Source organism: Xenopus tropicalis, chromosome 7 (genome assembly GCF_000004195.4).
Source record: "Xenopus tropicalis strain Nigerian chromosome 7, UCB_Xtro_10.0, whole genome shotgun sequence".
Lineage (NCBI taxonomy): Eukaryota > Metazoa > Chordata > Amphibia > Anura > Pipidae > Xenopus > Xenopus tropicalis.
The window spans coordinates 66,330,721-66,348,562 of NC_030683.2; positions in this window are offsets into that span (position 1 = coordinate 66,330,721).

The window sequence follows — 17,842 nt, forward strand, 5'->3', positions numbered from 1 at the left end:
CAACTTCACTGCCCTCACCGTTATGAACCACCTATGTTGCTTCAGATGAAGCAAGAGGAAGAAGTTTTGTTCCTCAAATCTAAAGGGGTGGCCTCTGCTATCTGTCTATTATGCCCTCCAATGTACCTATAAATTTGTCATATTCTTCATGACACTGGGGGAGTTTTTTGGCAGCATGGACCAATGATTAATTAGAGCTAGCTGTCCATTAAACGACAACTTTGGGGCAAAGACTGTCTACAGAGTCAAAAGAATGACGGGTCTGGGATATTGTATCCCTTGAAAGACAATGGGCAATGATCATTTTTTATAAGAGGATTAGATGGATATTGCTTTTACAGGTGATCTGATGGCCTGATTAATTACAGTACAATCAGTGGGAAGAAGGAGGGAATAAATTAGGCTTGGAATCCCAAATGTATCTACAATGATATGAAGAGGGCCAAAGTACTGACAATTATAGAAATACATATATATGAATGTAAATGTTCATATTTATGTAAGGTCTGAAGAAATACAGGTTGAGTCTGTACTGTGTGTGTGGTTAAATACATTTTGGATTTGTGGTGTAAGCTGTGAAAAACTTGTATGAGTTCTTAATATTTTATACATTAGTTGTGCTTTTTATTTTATTAAAATAAGGGAAAAAAGGTAATCCATTATTCTAGACCTCAAGTTTTTTCCCTCTGTTCTTGCCTATCACATGACTTTTTAGTATCCCACCTTAATGTATAAGTATGCAATTACCTGCAGACACAACTTCATGCACATAAAGTACTTCAAATTCAATTCTTCAAATTGGCAACAAGTAGCTTTGCATCTGACTCCTAAAAAAATGAACCCAGTGGCATATTTTACAGGCACTGGAATCTACATTCTGCCCATGTACAAATATGTTTCTGCTGAGCAAGCTGTACAATTGAAGATATTGTTCCATCCTGCAGCTCTATTATATAGCTAATCCCTATGGTTCACTCCCCCCCCCCCCCCCCCGCATCTTTTTGCTACAGCACCTGCTATCTTTTACCCTTCCAAGTGCTGTAGAACTAAAATAGCATGTCCTGACTACCAAAGGCTGAGGCTTGAAGGTTCTACTACAGCAAAAGTGTGTGGGTCAGTGGTTACATATCAAAGTCATAGAATTATGCTATGATATGTCAACTACTGTATATATTATGGTTCTAAATATACTACGTATATGAATGCTTGCTTGCTGGCTTTACATTTGCTTTTTCTTGTAAGCAATGGTGTATGGGGTTAAGATTAGAAATATCAGGTGGGTTTAGCAATTTATGTTTGTAAGTATTTAGTGACATAATCCTCATACTCTAGCTGCACCCAAACTTTATGACATTAGCCAATATCAATGTCACTTGCATAAGAAGTTATTATCCTTTTAACAAGAAAATAGCACTCAGGAAGACAACAGTATGGCATTTGTTTGTAGAAGAAGGTGTTTAGCCGCTAGAATATGTTTAGTCTCTAGAGTTTCTCGATATACAGTGAATGTAGACCTGTACAATCTCTGTATAATCTAAGGGATATGACATGTGGGATGGTACAAAAACATGCCAGTTCCTTGTGATGCCTATTAGGGTAGCCCTCTATGCTGAAGATAGCAAACTGGCTCTCAAACTACTCATTTGCTAACTGACCACTAAATTAGTATTCTGGGGTTCTTAAAAAAAATAAAAAATTGAATCTGCTCATTCTAGTAAACTAAAATTGCTTTCATTAAATTTGTAAATATCTTTGACTGGTGAATTTCAAGAATAGCATGTCATAAGAAAATTATGGCATCTTCTTGCACATTTGTATCAATATCATCCCAGGACACAGGATAGAAGTTTGTCACTTGCTTAGATAAAATAACTCTTCTTTACAAAGAACAGAATTAATTTATCGGGCTGGTGTAACTGAGTTATCCTGGGGGCAACTTTTAGAATTATCTGCCACAGAACTCTAGCAAGGTTCCTTTTACTGGTTTCTGCTTGCGACCATTTATTATCTAAAACAAGCAGCACTCTTTGCAATAACCACTTGTAGCCAACAGATGTCGCTGTGCTTAAACTAACAGATGTGAAGCAGTAGCAGAACTTGAAAGCAATTGATTTAAAAGGTTACAGACTGAGCAGCTTATTGAGGATTTTAGCTGTGCCACTTCACACACAGTAGTATACAGGGTCGAACCTAGTTTTGCATTACTTGACAGAATTATTATGCAGCAGAAAGGCATGCAATTAGAGCTTTTAAGCAATAGGTGTCAGCATCACTACTCAAAAACAAAACAGAAAAAAACATACTGTAAAGGCACACGTACTGTACATCCACAGTACATTAAGCAAAGTACAATTGCCTTGTTATTCAGTCACTGTATATTTTATTGCTTGCTAAGACCTAGTTATCTTGTCACCAGTAACAAAACTGGGAAAGTACCACTTTCTCATCCATCCTTCCTACGTTTTCTTCCTCACAAAGAAGGGTGACTAATTATGAGCAGAGTTCCTTTCTATAAAGTCATTCTTGCTGCATGACTCTGTGTGGTTGGTTTACTCATGATTCCTCTACTATTCCTGATTTCTTTTTTCTCTTTTCTTTTGTATTTGTTCAGAGCGGTTTCTAACCACTCTAATGAGTCAGAGGTAGCATTTAAGTAGGAAAGACAATAGGTCATAACACTCCATTCTTTTTTTATTTTTCAGACTTCAGCAGAGAATTTGTTATTTTCTTGCAAAACAATGAAACCAAAGGGAACGTTCACACTAGAAACTTTGAAGCAATGATTTAATTAAATATATTGGGAAAGGGAACATGACTCTTCATCAAGACTTTGTGAGACTAAATGGGATAAAGGGGATTTCAGTGATCCTCTCTTGATCTAAAATACAGATCTTGGTATATGTTTTATATCACTTTAACTGCAAACGTGTCTTGCTTTCTATTAGCTAATGTTTTGGCTAATAACCCTGAACTCCAATTGCATCACGTTTATGTCCTACACATGAAGCTCACTTGTAAACACTATCAAAAGTTTAACCTTAACTTATGCCATAGAATGTAAAAGAACGTACCACAGTGCCAGTTCTGTAGATTTTAGGGGTCATTAATTAAATCCCCTGATGCAAGTGCTAGAGTGCTAAGAGATGCAAAACCACAAACTGCTGCATTTCTCAAAGATTTCAGAGATACCTTCTCCTAACTGCATCACTAATAAAACAAGGCAGCAAACTAAATTTAACCATGCAAAGGATATTGCCTGTTACTAAATTTGTTTTTTAGGCCTAGAGTCATTGCTAGCCCTCCATTTTGTACTTATCCATTCCCGAGTGCTTTTGAGGTATGCTTCATACTTCTAGAAGGCCCATGATGTGTGATAGAGACCCAGCTGTCTGACACTGGGTTCAGTATTGTGCCAGTGCTTTGGTATTCCCCTGATTTCATGATGCGTTGCACAGAGGCCACACACCCAGTTTCAGAGACAGCAAAGCAACCCAAGAAGAATCTCAATGTTTAACTGTAGAGGTGGTGTTCTTTTCTTTAAAGGCTTCATTTTTTCCTGTGAACAAACTTAACCATAAAACTCTGATCGTGTTTCACCTGCCCACAGGGCATTGTTCAAAAAGGATGTTGGCTTGTTTAGGTGAGTTTTGGCAAAATCCAGTTGCAAGTTGATTGTTGAAGTTATTTAATTATACTTTGAACAACCCTTCTCTCCAGTAATGTTTTTCTTGTGTCCATGTCCAAGCTTATTCTCTACAGTGTCATTGGCCTCAAACCACCTAAAACATTGCAATCCAGGGTAAAAGGAACTTGAGATTGTCCATGTTTTCTTACATGTTTTTGCCTCAGACAGTTCTGGCATTGCTGGTGCATTTTTTAACAAAGCTTAGTATGTTTGGCCATGATTTTCGTACCTAATAGATTGTGTAAGGGTTTGTCTTGTACGAAGAAATTTGTTTCTGTGTGAGGATCTGAAAGTACAAAAGACTGAATTGACTTATTAATTGTAAATAATATCCAGATATGAAACACTGCAGTTCAGTTACATTTTTAAACCTTGTCTGTGTCTGACCTATGTTTTTTTTGTATTTCACTCTCACGTGCCCTGCAGGCCTGGACTGAGATTTAAAATAGGCCCTTGCATTTTAAGTACACAGAGGCCCAAACAGACCCCCACCAGTCTAATAAATAATGACTGTCTATTAGGGACATGCCACCTCATCCTTGCAACCACCCTCCTCTCTGCGTGCATGCACGCAATGCCATCACCGTGGGGGTGTCATTGCCCCCGCCACACAATGACAAGGGAGCACTGAATAGGGGTAACCAGGAGAGGTACCAGCCTGGCCCCCCTTATTGTTGCACCTTAGACACCTTTTCTGCCTACCCCTAGTTCCAGCCTTGCGATCTATGGCATCCTTCATCAGCCCGTCTGGCATATGCCAGAATCCACAGATTGCCAGGCCGGGCCTGCTTCCTAGTGTTCATTTCCTCTTTGCTTAGTGCTGTGTACAGTGCACTTATTTGTGCAACCTCTCCTGTCTATATTCTACAGAGCTTTTATGAATGTGAAATGCTATTTTTCTGTTCAGCCTATTTTTGCAATAGTTAATAATTGAATACAAATGTTCCTTCTTATTAAATATGCTTATTAAGTTAAATCACGCCCCTAGTGCTCATTCAATAAACACTTGTGCCTGAGGTCTTGCTGCACTCCCCCAATTTGCTGCTAAACAATGCTGCTAAATAGAGGCAGCACTGTATTTAGAGGTCTGAGCCCACAGACACTCACTTCAATACATATGGCAGACACTCACAGATCCCACAAGCAGGCAATAGTAAATAAAAACAAAGAAGCTTTATTGTAGACAATTAGACCGCATTGTAGCCCACAAACACCGACAGCAGGGCAGGATGAAAATTATGAGAAATATGGTGGGTTTTGCCTGTGTTTTTATACTTTACACCCTACCCCTCCTGTAAATGAGGCTTTCTGCATCATTATCATTTGCCTATGGGATTTTAAGAAGCATATTTATCAATGGGTGAAATTTAGAACTCACCATTTGATAAATACGCTTCAAAAAATCTCACAGAAAGTGATTTTTTATGTATTAAGCTCTAAACTCACATTTTGATAAATCGGCCCCTAAGTGTAGCTGATAATAAGTATCTAATACATATTTGTTCCAGTCACAGTTTTAATATTAATATTACAACATGTCTGTTCTACATGGATACTTGAGTGTTAATGGACTCAGCTTATCCCATTAAAAGGGAATTAAATAATTAGATTTTCTGATTCCTGCAGTACAAATGGTCAAAAAGTTTGGATTAAAACACACATGCCATACAAAGATATGCTTCTATAGCTAATGTATAAATGTTATTTATGAGGCATTTTTCTTGTTACTATATGTGTTTTGCTATAAAGCACAAGCAATATTACCGTAGGTTGTCTCTGGACATCTATTGGTTTCAGTGTAAGTAGGCCAAAGGCAGATCTGCATTCCCAGTGCTGGGAACATCGAGTTTACAATGATGAATGTAGTGCGATGAAGTCACTGCAAGCAGCCAATCGCATTGCAGCTTCCAGGGAGGCTGAGCAGCTTCTGGAGAGGCACTGAGCATCACAGACAGTCAGAATGGGAACACATCCCCTGCTCTCTGACAGGCTTTAGTCATAAGTTCTTTTTAACCGGTCTTGGAGTAAGGCTCAAGGTGAGTGTGGTGAATGCAATTTGCAATTTCACATTCAGCTTTCTGCTTGTAAATGCATATGATGATTTTTCCTGCAATGTCCCGCAGAGCAATCTCTTTCATTCCTCTGACCTCTGCTGTTCCCCCTGCTCTGCACCAAAGCTCTGACCAACACCCAGTGTTTCTGCACTTAGTTTTTCTCCATCCTCTCCTTACGACACCCCTATCAAGAGCAATGCTTTCCCTGCATCAGCTTTTAGCTGGCATCCAGCCTGTTATACAAAAATCCTGATATTGTTCTTCCATATGTGATAATATTCTGGCACTAAATAAAAATCCCATTGTACAGGGGTAGGGATGACTATAATAACTTTGCTCTGTTTCACATCATTTGACTATTATGTTTTCTTAATTGACAGAATATGGCTTGAAATATTAAAGATTGGAATCTAGTAGAGTCTATTATCTTCATTATTCCTATATTCACTCAATGTGTATAATATACATGCACTGGATATCTCAAAATGTACACATTCACATTTATTCAATACATGGATGAATATTAATTTACCCAGTAACTGCACATGCTGACCTTACTCTCATGAACCAGTGAATCTCATTTGAGACTATGCACCTATTTTAATTGTTACTTGCTAACATTTCCTCTGTTGCCTTTTACTTGTTTCTTTACCTGTGGCTCTGGAGTCTTTTGAAGAAAACAACTGCTATTTATGCCTATTAAATTTATTGAAATTTGGAAACATCACTTTTAATTGTGCGAATGAGACATGTTACAAAACTTTTAGTGTCTGCCTCACCCTTCCTTTTATCCTTACTTAATACAAAAAAATGAATATGCTTTTAAAATTTCAATAGACTATATAGACTATAGAATATGACTAGTTGATGTAGAAATTATATACTTCTGATCATGTAATATGTATTTTTCTTATTATATGTAAAACAGTGTCCGGATTCTGTATATGGTAGATTGCCTGCCAAGCCCACCTTTTGCAATTTTCATGACAATTTGACCATGGAAGACATGACTTTGTTAGGAGTTTGTGGCTGAGATTTCATCATTTCACAGCACAGCAACCAGCATGGCAGCTCCCACTCATAGAAATTAACACTCATATACAAAAAAATATGTTTTTCGGTAGAGAATGACCTTCATCGATGTATTGTCTTAACATTTAAAGAGCTACAACCCATGACTAATGTAAATAGCCAATAATATCCTTTTAAAACAAATAAGTTGCCACTTCAATGATAAAGCAGAGAGAGAGAGAACATTATATTACTGGAAAATGTATGTTTTAAAGGAAGAGAATTTATGGGAATTGCATTCCCATAATATAAGTCTTTGGTACTATTATTAGATAGATATTAGTGTAATAACTGCAGACATAGTCAGGTATAGATTTTAGGGTGTTACGTTTATGAGTATGTTACCACAAGTACTCTCTTAAAAAAAACTGGAGTAATAGAAACGAAACTATTGGAGTTATAAAATGAAAAATGTACCAAGGTGCAAACCAGTTAGCAGGTAGCTGATATACTAGTCACCTGTTTAAAAGCAAACACCTAATTGTTTACTATAACATACTAGATGTGACCAAAGTACACCTTTAATCACATTACCCAGCATATATTAAATATTTTACAATAATGATAGGGTGAATGGTAGCATATTATACCTTGAACAGTGTTGACAATTACTTGCAACATGATATAGCCCATGTTTCTGCCCTCTTGCCGTAAGAGAGAATAAATTGCAATTAACTAATTTGCTGGTATAATACCCTGTCATTTCACATACTGGGTTCTTAGTTGTTCCAAATAGTACAAGCAACTTTTATAAGCAACTTTTATTTTGACTTCTCTGATGGTAGAAATGCTTAAAATTTTTTAAGTAGCACCTTTTATTTTTCAAATAGAATGAAGACCAAAGGTATCACTTGAACACTCTGCCCCACTTCACCCTGTCCTGGGCACTGGGAAGAGCCAGTGTAGGTACAGTAAGTGGCCTAATTATTATCCTGTGTAAAATTAAATTTGCCAAAAAAACCCCCCAAAAACAATGTAAAAGGCTGTGTAAAATAAATGGCACATTTCACCATCCAAATACCAGATTTTACACCATTATGTTACGTAAGCTTCGGCAAAAGAAAAAAATGCATAAAAAAAGTTACCCTGCGAAGCCTGGCAATGTGTTTTTAATTTTGTTGTTGTTTTTTACACAGTATAATAAACAGACCCCTAAGTGTAAGCCGCATAGGAGAGCACCTTAAACTTGACATTCAGTGTGGAAGAACAATGACATTTTGTGTTGCTGTGGTTTCACATTAAGTACCAAGTTAGGAATTTCAGGTATAAAATGTCTTTGGATGATGTTTAATGGCAATATTATTAACAGGAAACGACCTAGTCCCCTACCGCAATCTAAATGTTTCCGACGGGAATGCAATTCACTTGTTACTTTGCATACAGGGTTGACAGCCCCAAACCACTCAAGTATGTGTGTGTGTGCAGTGACAGGTGGATTGCATTCTTGTCACTGCACATATATACACAGGGTGGTAGTTGGCCAAATCAAAGGTGCCTCTGCTGGCGTTTCTCCATTTTTACACTGGTGGAAAACCACTGCATGTGACATTAGCCATACCAGTTTGTGAAAATGATATCACATATCAGGCATGTGTTTTCTTATGAACTGGAATATTTCACAATGTTTTTCCTGCTGTGGCAAATGTGCCAATTTGTCAGAACTGATTTGTTTTTACTTATGGGGTGCTATAGTTCAGCAGATGTGCAGAACTATAAGAACTATTACATCAGAAAGCTTGTCCAAAACATTGTTAATTTAATGGAGTGCAAATCTTGGGGAGAGGCTTTAATTCTTAGACCTTCTTTTCTGTGCAACTTTGAAAAGTTATGTAAATCTGTATATTTTGTTTTACCAAGTGGTATGTATGTATGTATATCTTTATTTATAAAGCGCTACTTATGTACGCAGCGCTGTACAGTAGAATACATTAATACAAACAGGGGGTTAAAGATAATGGATAAATACAAATAAATACAAGGTACAGTTGCATTAAGAGTCAGAAACACAAGATGAAGGAGGTCCCTGCCCCGTAGAGCTTACAATCTATATGGGAGGGGTAACTAACAGACACAAATTGGCAAATGTAAGTGCTGTAGGTCACAGTGGGTGACATTACAGTATAAGTGCCAGTTTCCAGATCAGGTGCTGGGTGAGTGCTCCAAAAGGTAGTCTTTAAGTTTAGTTTTAAAAAGACTGAGGGAGGATTCTCTCCGGAGGAAATCGGGGAGGGCATTCCAAATGTAAGGGGCAGCAAGGCAGAAAGGTTTAAGGCAGGAAACAGCAGTAGTAGTTGGGGGCGCAACCAAACGGTTGCTCTGCGAGGAACGAAGGAGTCGGCCAGGAACGTACGGAGACACCAGGGAAGAGATGTAGTGAGGAGCAGAGGAATGGAGGGCTTTGAAGGTTAAGAGAAGGAGTTTGTAAACTATTCTAAGGACTTTAGCAGGGGAAGGGCCTGAACTCTCCTGGATGAGAGGAGGAGAATTCTGGCAGCAGTGTTTAATATAGACTGTAGGTGGTTGTGGGTTGTGGGCTTTAGGGACACCAAAGGTTGCTAGGTATTGTAATTGTATTGTAATTATTTGTATACATTTGGAAGTGCTAGTAATATCAAAACATAGAACTAGATCTTACAATCTAGGTGGTGTCATTGCAATACATGGCTTTGTATATCTAACAGTTCTTTTGAATTCTGATAACTTATAATAATATTTTAATGTCACGTCATTTTGAGGTTTTATTTTTTTAACTATATTACTAAAAAAAATTGCTTTGTCCACAATAGCAAATAACAACTTGTTACTATGTTAAAATTAAATCAAATACAAATGTGTTCAAATCTAAGTATTTTTGGTGAAACAGATTTCTATATAGACAGTAAAAACATATATAAAACAAAACAAATGAAAGGAGAACTAGTTGTGAAATTCCCTCCCCCGAATCGTACTGGTTGATACATTATATAGCTTTAAAAAGGGGTTGGATGGCTTTTTAGGAATACAGGGGTCTGGAAGATAGCTCTTAGTACAAGTTGATCCAGGGACTGGTCCGATTGTCATCTTGGAGAATTTTTTCCCCTCTGTGGCAAATTAGAGAGGCTTCAGAGTGTTTTTTTTTTGCCTTCCTCTGGATCAACTAGCAGTAAGGCAGGTTATGTATAGCCATTATGGTTGAATGTGATGGACGTACATCTTTTTTCAACCTAACTTACTATGTTACTTACTATGTAACTAAAGCTTAACAAAGAAATAGGTTGAAATGCTGTACATATTTTGGGCTTCTGTACCAGCCCAAGGCAACCACAGTTTAGAGAAGATCTGTGCATCTGTTTATGGCTCAGTATCTCCCTATCTTAATTTCTGCTGATTCACTGCACATGCTTTGTGCTCAGTTACTGAGCTTAGGTACCCAGTCACAACATAATGTATATTTAGAATATAAAAGTTACAATACAAGGCTGACTTGTAATGAATTCATTTTTTCATTAGATGACATCTCCGAAACCAGTTTAATTTGCATCAGAATTTAATCATCAGCCCTGCAGCATCAGCTTATATGACATGTGAACCTCATCTTCTGCTTGATGATTTGTCATGGCCCTTTAGCTTAGCTTTCCAAGAGCCACCTGAGGGCACTAAGCAATTGCAGTGTCACTGACACCCCTAACAAGCTCCAAAGTAGTGACCTCTAGTGTACATGTTTGAAGACCTGAATAATTACTGTTATAGAGATTTTGAAACTTAAGGTTGTTGCAGTAAGTTCGATATATTGGCATTGCTACCTATATTTATTTTTAGGCTTTACTTCTCCATTAATAACTTAAAGCAACATTTATTGTTAATAGGCCAATATGTTTTTGTAAATATGTAAAAGTTTGCCTTTACCCCATCTACTAATAAATATTTATTTTATATCAGTTTTAAATATTTCAGAATAATGATAATTTTTTTTTTTAAATGAAACGATTACAGCTAAACAAGACTATAACTAGTAAATGATAGAATGTGAAAAGAAAGAAAGTAGGATGCAAAGAAAAAAAGAGATTGTGCGTGTCATAGCAAAGGATATAAAGTTAAATACACCAAATGGAAGAGTACATATAAAACAAAAATGAGTCTTTTATAGTATAACAGCTAGAACTGTTGTATAGGCTGATAAAAGAAAAGGCATTCTATAATTTAATACACCCAGATAATTATTTTGCAAATTCATGAATCTGCAAATGCAAAAAAATCTTTGTGGCTGATGACTATTCTGTTGCTATATACCATTGTCAGACATCTACCCTTTGCCCACTGGAATCCAAGTTCATCTTGTTTCTGGGTGCTGTAGTCTTCCAGCCCTTTGTAACTGATTCTGGTGTCTGATCTAGATTTGCATATCCCTACTCTGCTTCTGCTTTGAATTTAATATTTCTGCTTTTTATTTTTTCTGCTTTTTTTTGGTTTTGGTCAGTATGTTCTGGCCAATCAATCAAGCTAGTGTTCTCCTACTGACGCCCAGTGTGTCTTTTGCTACAGAATCATGTGGGAGTAAAGCAGCAGAGCATTACTCCCAAAGCTAACTGCAACAGGCAGAAGATATTGTTGGAGGGTTGCAGGCAGTTCCCAAACGGAACTCCAAGTATAATCACTGGCTTTTATACTGTATGTCCCTGTCTCTACTTCCTCTTAGTTGCAGAATTATGCTGATATTGTTAGTCTAGTGCCATCTAGTGGCCAAGTTAACAAATGAAAACTTTTTACATTATCCATATTCAGTAAAAACATACATGAAATCACAATTTTCATTTTACATTACTTTCACTCATCATTTCATAGTCACAATAAACATCCATTACCTTGTGTACCCCCTTACAAGCCTATTGAAACTTTGTCTCTACTCTCACTTTAGATTTTGATTAACTTTCATGAAATAAGAACAGCATTACCCATGGCTTATCATACAATAATGTATATAAAATTACAAAAAATGTATAAAAAAATTACAGTAGAAGGGCCTGAGCTATAACATACATTAATATTTTATTTCTGGTTTTATTTGTATCAGGATTCTCAGTTTCTTTTTTGTTTTAGCAAGGTATAGAGCAGAGATCCTCAACCTTTTTTATTTGCAATCAGGGGTGGGCCAAGCCAACCAGGCACCCTGGTCAGCTACCTCGCCCCTGCAACCTCCCTCATTCCCCCGTGTGTATGTGCATGTGGGCCACACACAATAATGGCATCACAGGGGGAGCGCAGACTAGGGGTAGGCAGGAGAGGTACCTGTCTGCCGCCCCCTCATTGTTGCGCCCTAGGCAGGTGCTTCTTCTGCCTAATCCTAGTTCCAGCCCTGATTGTAAGCTACAATCAGATGTAAAATGTGTTACTGCGCTACAGAAAACTATAAAATGTAACTTGGGGATGCCAAATAAGGGTTGCAATGGGCTGTTTGCAATCACATGTTGAATGCTAGAAGCAGGCTCTGCTTAGAGTACAACTGCTTCTCTAGGCTTTTGAAACTTGTCTCCAAATCAGAAATTTACTTTGAGGTGGTGGTGAGTAATGTTGCTTATGAGCCACTGGTTGAAGATCACTAATATAGAGAAAAACGTAATATACAGACATGTTACAAATTAGGCAACTGTTGTCAGGAAAATACTGCAAAAATAGAAGATAATCCATTTATGAATAGAATTCCATGCTGGTGAAGGAAAACACATATCTGATCAGACCATCAACAACAAAATTGTTAAGTTTACATTTACATTTCTAAGCATATCTCAAAGAAGACTTTTGGCCTAATTAAACCACAAATTTAATGATATTATATGTAATAAAATTCAACCTATGATTACTACTTCTTTTAATAGTTAATGCTTTAAGTGATATAACTATATCCTAACTGATATAATTATAGATTAAGCATTTGCAATGCAGTTATATAATTCCTAATGCTTTTGTCAATGTAGACATTCTTATTTTCCATTAATATGTAAATGTTTGTCATGTTCAAACAACTCTTTAATCTTGAATGTATAGCATGTGGCATGTAGAGGAACCTTCATCAGCCATGGATAACCTATGGCAACTTCCAGCATCTTTTACTGAAAAATATTTGGCTGGGTTGGCAGAGGGTAGCCACCACTGGTTTTTACAAAGACGCACATGAGCTTGACATTTTTATTTGGTTCAACATCCTTTTCACACCTGACACAACTCTTTCTTAAATGGTTGTTTGCTGATAGGCCGAGTGCAAACCATGGAGGGAACAGATGTGGTTACAGCAAAGGTAGGATGGAAATGCTGCTCAGCTCCTTGTGCGTAAGTGATTTCTTCCTCTGAATGAAACCTGTATGCAAGACAAAAGACCCCACATCCATTACATTTGCTTGTGTCCCCCAACCTAGTTTCATTATTATCACCCCATACTGTTAAAACATAAATGTTTGTTAGTTTCTCAGTCACTAGTTTACGCGTAAAAGCAGATTCACTGAATTGTGTGAAGCAACATTTTATATCACAACATTTTATATCACGAAACTTAAGGTGTTTGAAATTGCATTTCTGTGAACAGGCCTTAGTATGTTTTAAAATGTTGTACACATATTACAACTTTGGGTTTGAGGAAACTGTTGTCTTGGACACAAAGGGCAGTTCCTATTTAACTCTCTTAGCAAAGGGAAGGATTGAGGGAAAAGTGGTTGGTTCTGTTGCAGGCCCCTTGGATAACTTTTTTCAAACTAATGTCTAATGCTTTGCATACAAGCCATTTTATCTGTAATAGTGTAATCATCGGGGTTGATTATCAGCAGCCTTGGGTATAGTTATGTTAATAAGTGTAATGGTAATAAAACACAGTAGTTACCAGTATATTTAGAATAAATCTTCGGCTACACTTTTACCTGGCTCTTATCCTCAAGCAATAATATAGCAACATTTTAAAAGGGAAAGTACACCATAACCAGAATAATGCTGCAAACTTTGTATATAAAAACTACATGGGTCATTTATGAGCACTAAGGGGCCAAAGAGCCTATGGCTATGTGCCCGTCCCCCCACCTAACACAGGCAGCATTCTATTCAATGCAGTGTTCAGTTGAAGCTGCAGTTCACAGTAGTGATGAGCGAATCTGCCCCGTTTTGCCATAAAATTCATGAAACGGCAAGAAAATTCACGAAACTCAATTCGTGAAACTCATTTGTCACTCGTTTTTTTTTGCCGCAACCAAATTTTGACTTGACCAAGCCCAATTTGACGCGTCCAATTTGACACGCGACAAAAAACTTTTTACACACAACAAATTTTTCCACAGCGGATTTTCATGGAAGTTTTGCAAAACAATTTGCCAATGGCGAATTATGGATATTCGCTGTGAATCCATGCCTGGTGAAAAAATTCGCTCATCACTAGCCTGTGGCACAGTGCACCGATTGCTGCCTTTTTTTGCACTTTGCACATTGTGTGGGGCATTGCAAATGCCCAAGATAACTTGAGAACATCAGCTCTTTTTCAAGTGGTGTGCTCAAAACACGTGTTAATAGACAAAGTTTGTAGCATTATTCTGGGTTGTACCTATTTCTTATTTTTGAAGGAGCAGTGGTATTTTTTCAGCATGTTTCCTGAGGACAGTAAAACTTGGCTGCCAGTCACCAGCTCACCTTTTCTGCAGGTGCAATTAAAAGACATGTAAAGCCTACATTTGCCTGCAATGTATATCAGTTGGGCACGTCCCCCCCACCCAAATGACATTATTTGTACTGCATAAATCCCCTCTGCTTGCCAGCACCATCACATGTTCCTAAAGCAAATAGCAGTTTTCACCCGGTGGCCATTTTTCCTCTGATACATAATCCGTTACATTTAAATCTGCAAACTGCACACACGCACAGACCCTTATTCAGCATACATTTCATCAAGAATACAGGCTCACACAGGTACAACTGTCTTTGATAAAAGTGCTGACAAAGTTGCACATGGCATGAGTTTTTAATGGTGCCCATTAGATGCCACTATTGTATTTAATGGAATAGGCACTTAAGAATCAAACTGAACAGCATTGCTTTTTAGCCAAATATTTTGATATTTTTTGCCCAATTCTTACTGAATTGAATCAAGGCAATCTTATGTGCCCACAAATGTATTCTCTGAGTTCAAATCAAAAGTGAAAGCATGCAATGACTTGCTCACAAACTGAATATAAGCCATATCGATATCTTATGTTCTATTATGACATGGATATCTTGGGCTTTTTTATATGATTTAAAAAAATACTTAAAAGACAAGCAAAGTGCTATTCGTATGGGTTGCCAATTTGTTAAACTCTCCCCGAGGGAATATAATCTTAACGTTAGACCTTGGGCTGATGGTCCTCTTCACTGAAAAGTGGGGGTACTATCCCACTGAGCGATGCAACACCATCTTTCCTGAAGTCCTAGTGATTTATGAACCTGAGTCTTTAGGAAAGATGGCGGTGTTGCTTTGGAATAGTACCCTGGGCCAGAGCATATTTCAACAAAGAGGAGCAGAGAGAATAAATTCACTGTTAGGCAACTTCCAATGAATATTACCTCTGACCTCAGAATACCTTAGAATAACACTGTCTTTTAAAGGGAATGTAAAGTTATTTTAAAAACGCATATATATATATATGTTCTTAGCACTAAATGATACAAGTTGTAATATATGTCTGTTAAAAATGTGGTACCTGTTTTGAGATACAAGCAATCGTTTCTGCAGCTTTCTTTTCTCTCCCTTGACCACGATCCCCCATGAAGTTCAGCGGCCGCTGGCAGCCCCTCTCACGCTTAACTGTTGGACAGGGGTCAAGGGTGTTTAACCCTCATATATCTACATATTTGTTCTGGAATTGCTGCCCCTCAGAGCACCAGGGTGTAGGATGGCCAGCGGTCACTGAACTTCAAGGGGGATTATGATCAAGGAAGAGAAAAGAAAGCTGAAGAAAAGATCCATTGTATCTCAGAACAGATACCACATTTTTAAAAGACACATATTTCAAAGATTTAAATTTAGTGCTAAGAAAAAAAAATGGAAATAAACCAGATTTAAGGATAACAGAGTGCGCAAAGTTATTGGGAATGGATATAAATATATACACAAAACAAATGTCACCAGCACTCCTTAAGTATGTAACGATCCATCTATATTGAAAAGATAAAAAGCAGCATACAAGATACATGTGACATTTTGGGACTCACATCACTTTCTCAGACATGATATCATGTTTGAGAAAGGGACGCGAGTCCCTAAATGTCACATGTATTCTGTATGCTGCTTTTAATCTTGTATGTGGTTTACCCCTGGCAAGGGTTTGACACTGTGCAACCAGTGAAGAGACAAGGTGCTTTATTACAGATGGACTAATATATATAATGTACTTACATCAATATATATCCCCTTTAAATCTTCTGAAATTATATATATATTTCTTTTATATAATGCTATCTTTATTGTTCATTATATGTAACAAAGCAACTCCAGTATGCTTACTACTACATACCTCCCAACATTTGAAAAATGAAAAGAGGGATAAAAAGACTTGGTGCGCGCAGCGCGGCAATTTTTTTGACCACGCCCCCTTTTGTGGTCACGCCCCAATTACCACACCCCATTTTAAAAAAAATACCCCTTTTATATAGATCATATGGCGGGAGCAGACGAAAATGTGCTATACCCTCATACTGAACGACCTAAGGAAAACAATATAGCAACTCCTACATATAAATACAAATATAGAGAGAAGGCAGTGAGTTATAACTAAGTACCAGTTTTGCCCCCCCATACACAGTAGCCCCCAATACACAGTGCCCCCAATACACAGTGCCCCAATACACAGTAGCCCCCACATACACAGTAGCCCGCCCCATACACAGTAGCCCGCCCCATACACAGTAGCCCCCCCATACACAGTAGCCCCCCATACACAGTAGCCCCCCATACACAGTAGCCCCCCCATACACAGTAGCCCCCCAATACACAGTACCCCCATACACAGTACCATCCAATACACAGTAGCCCCCCATACACAGTAGTCTCCCATACACAGTGCCCCCTATACACAGTAGCCCCCAATACACAGTGTCCCCCTATACACAGTAGCCCCCAATACACAGTGCCCCTATACACAGTAGCCCCCAATACACAGTGCCCCAATACACAGTGCCCCAATACACAGTAGCCCCCCAATACACAGTACCCCCATACACAGTACCATCCAATACACAGTAGCCCCCAATACACAGTAGCCCCCCAATACACAGTACCCCCATACACAGTACCATCCAAAACACAGTAGCCCCCAATACACAGTAGCCCCCCAATACACAGTACCCCCATACACAGTACCATCCAATACACAGTAGTCTCCCATACACAGTAGCCCCCAATACACAGTAGTCTCCCATACACAGTAGCCCCCAATACACAGTGCCCCTATACACAGTAGCCCCCCAATACACAGTGCCCCCCAATACACAGTGTCCCCCAACACACAGTGTCCCCCTATCACAGTAGCCCCCCATTCACAGTACCTCCCATAGGCGCTCCGGCTTCATTGTGCCTCTCCTTGTGCAGCGCGACAGTCCCTTTTATAAGGTTGCGCCCCGTGCGTAATGACGTCACACCCACAGGTGCAACCTTATAAAAGGGACTGTCGCGCTGCACAAGGAGAGACATAACGAAGCAGCCGACAAAGCGTGAACATCCGGCACAGCAAGCGCATCCCGCTGTGCCGGATAGTTCCATGAATGTTCAGCAATGCGGGACATTCATGGAACTATCCAGGACAGCGGGATGCGCCATAAAAAGCGGGACTGTCCCGCGAAAAGCGGGACAGTTGGGGGGTATGCTACTATAAGACAAAACAAAAACTGTAGTACCATGTTAACCAGTGTCAAAAATTATAAAAAAAACACAAATACAAGAGTATTGTAGAAATGATACCTATATTGGCTAACAATAAAAATACATTGCAAGCTTTCGGAGCTCTAAGGCCCCTTCATCAGGCTAAATACAAATGTGCCATTCCAGTTC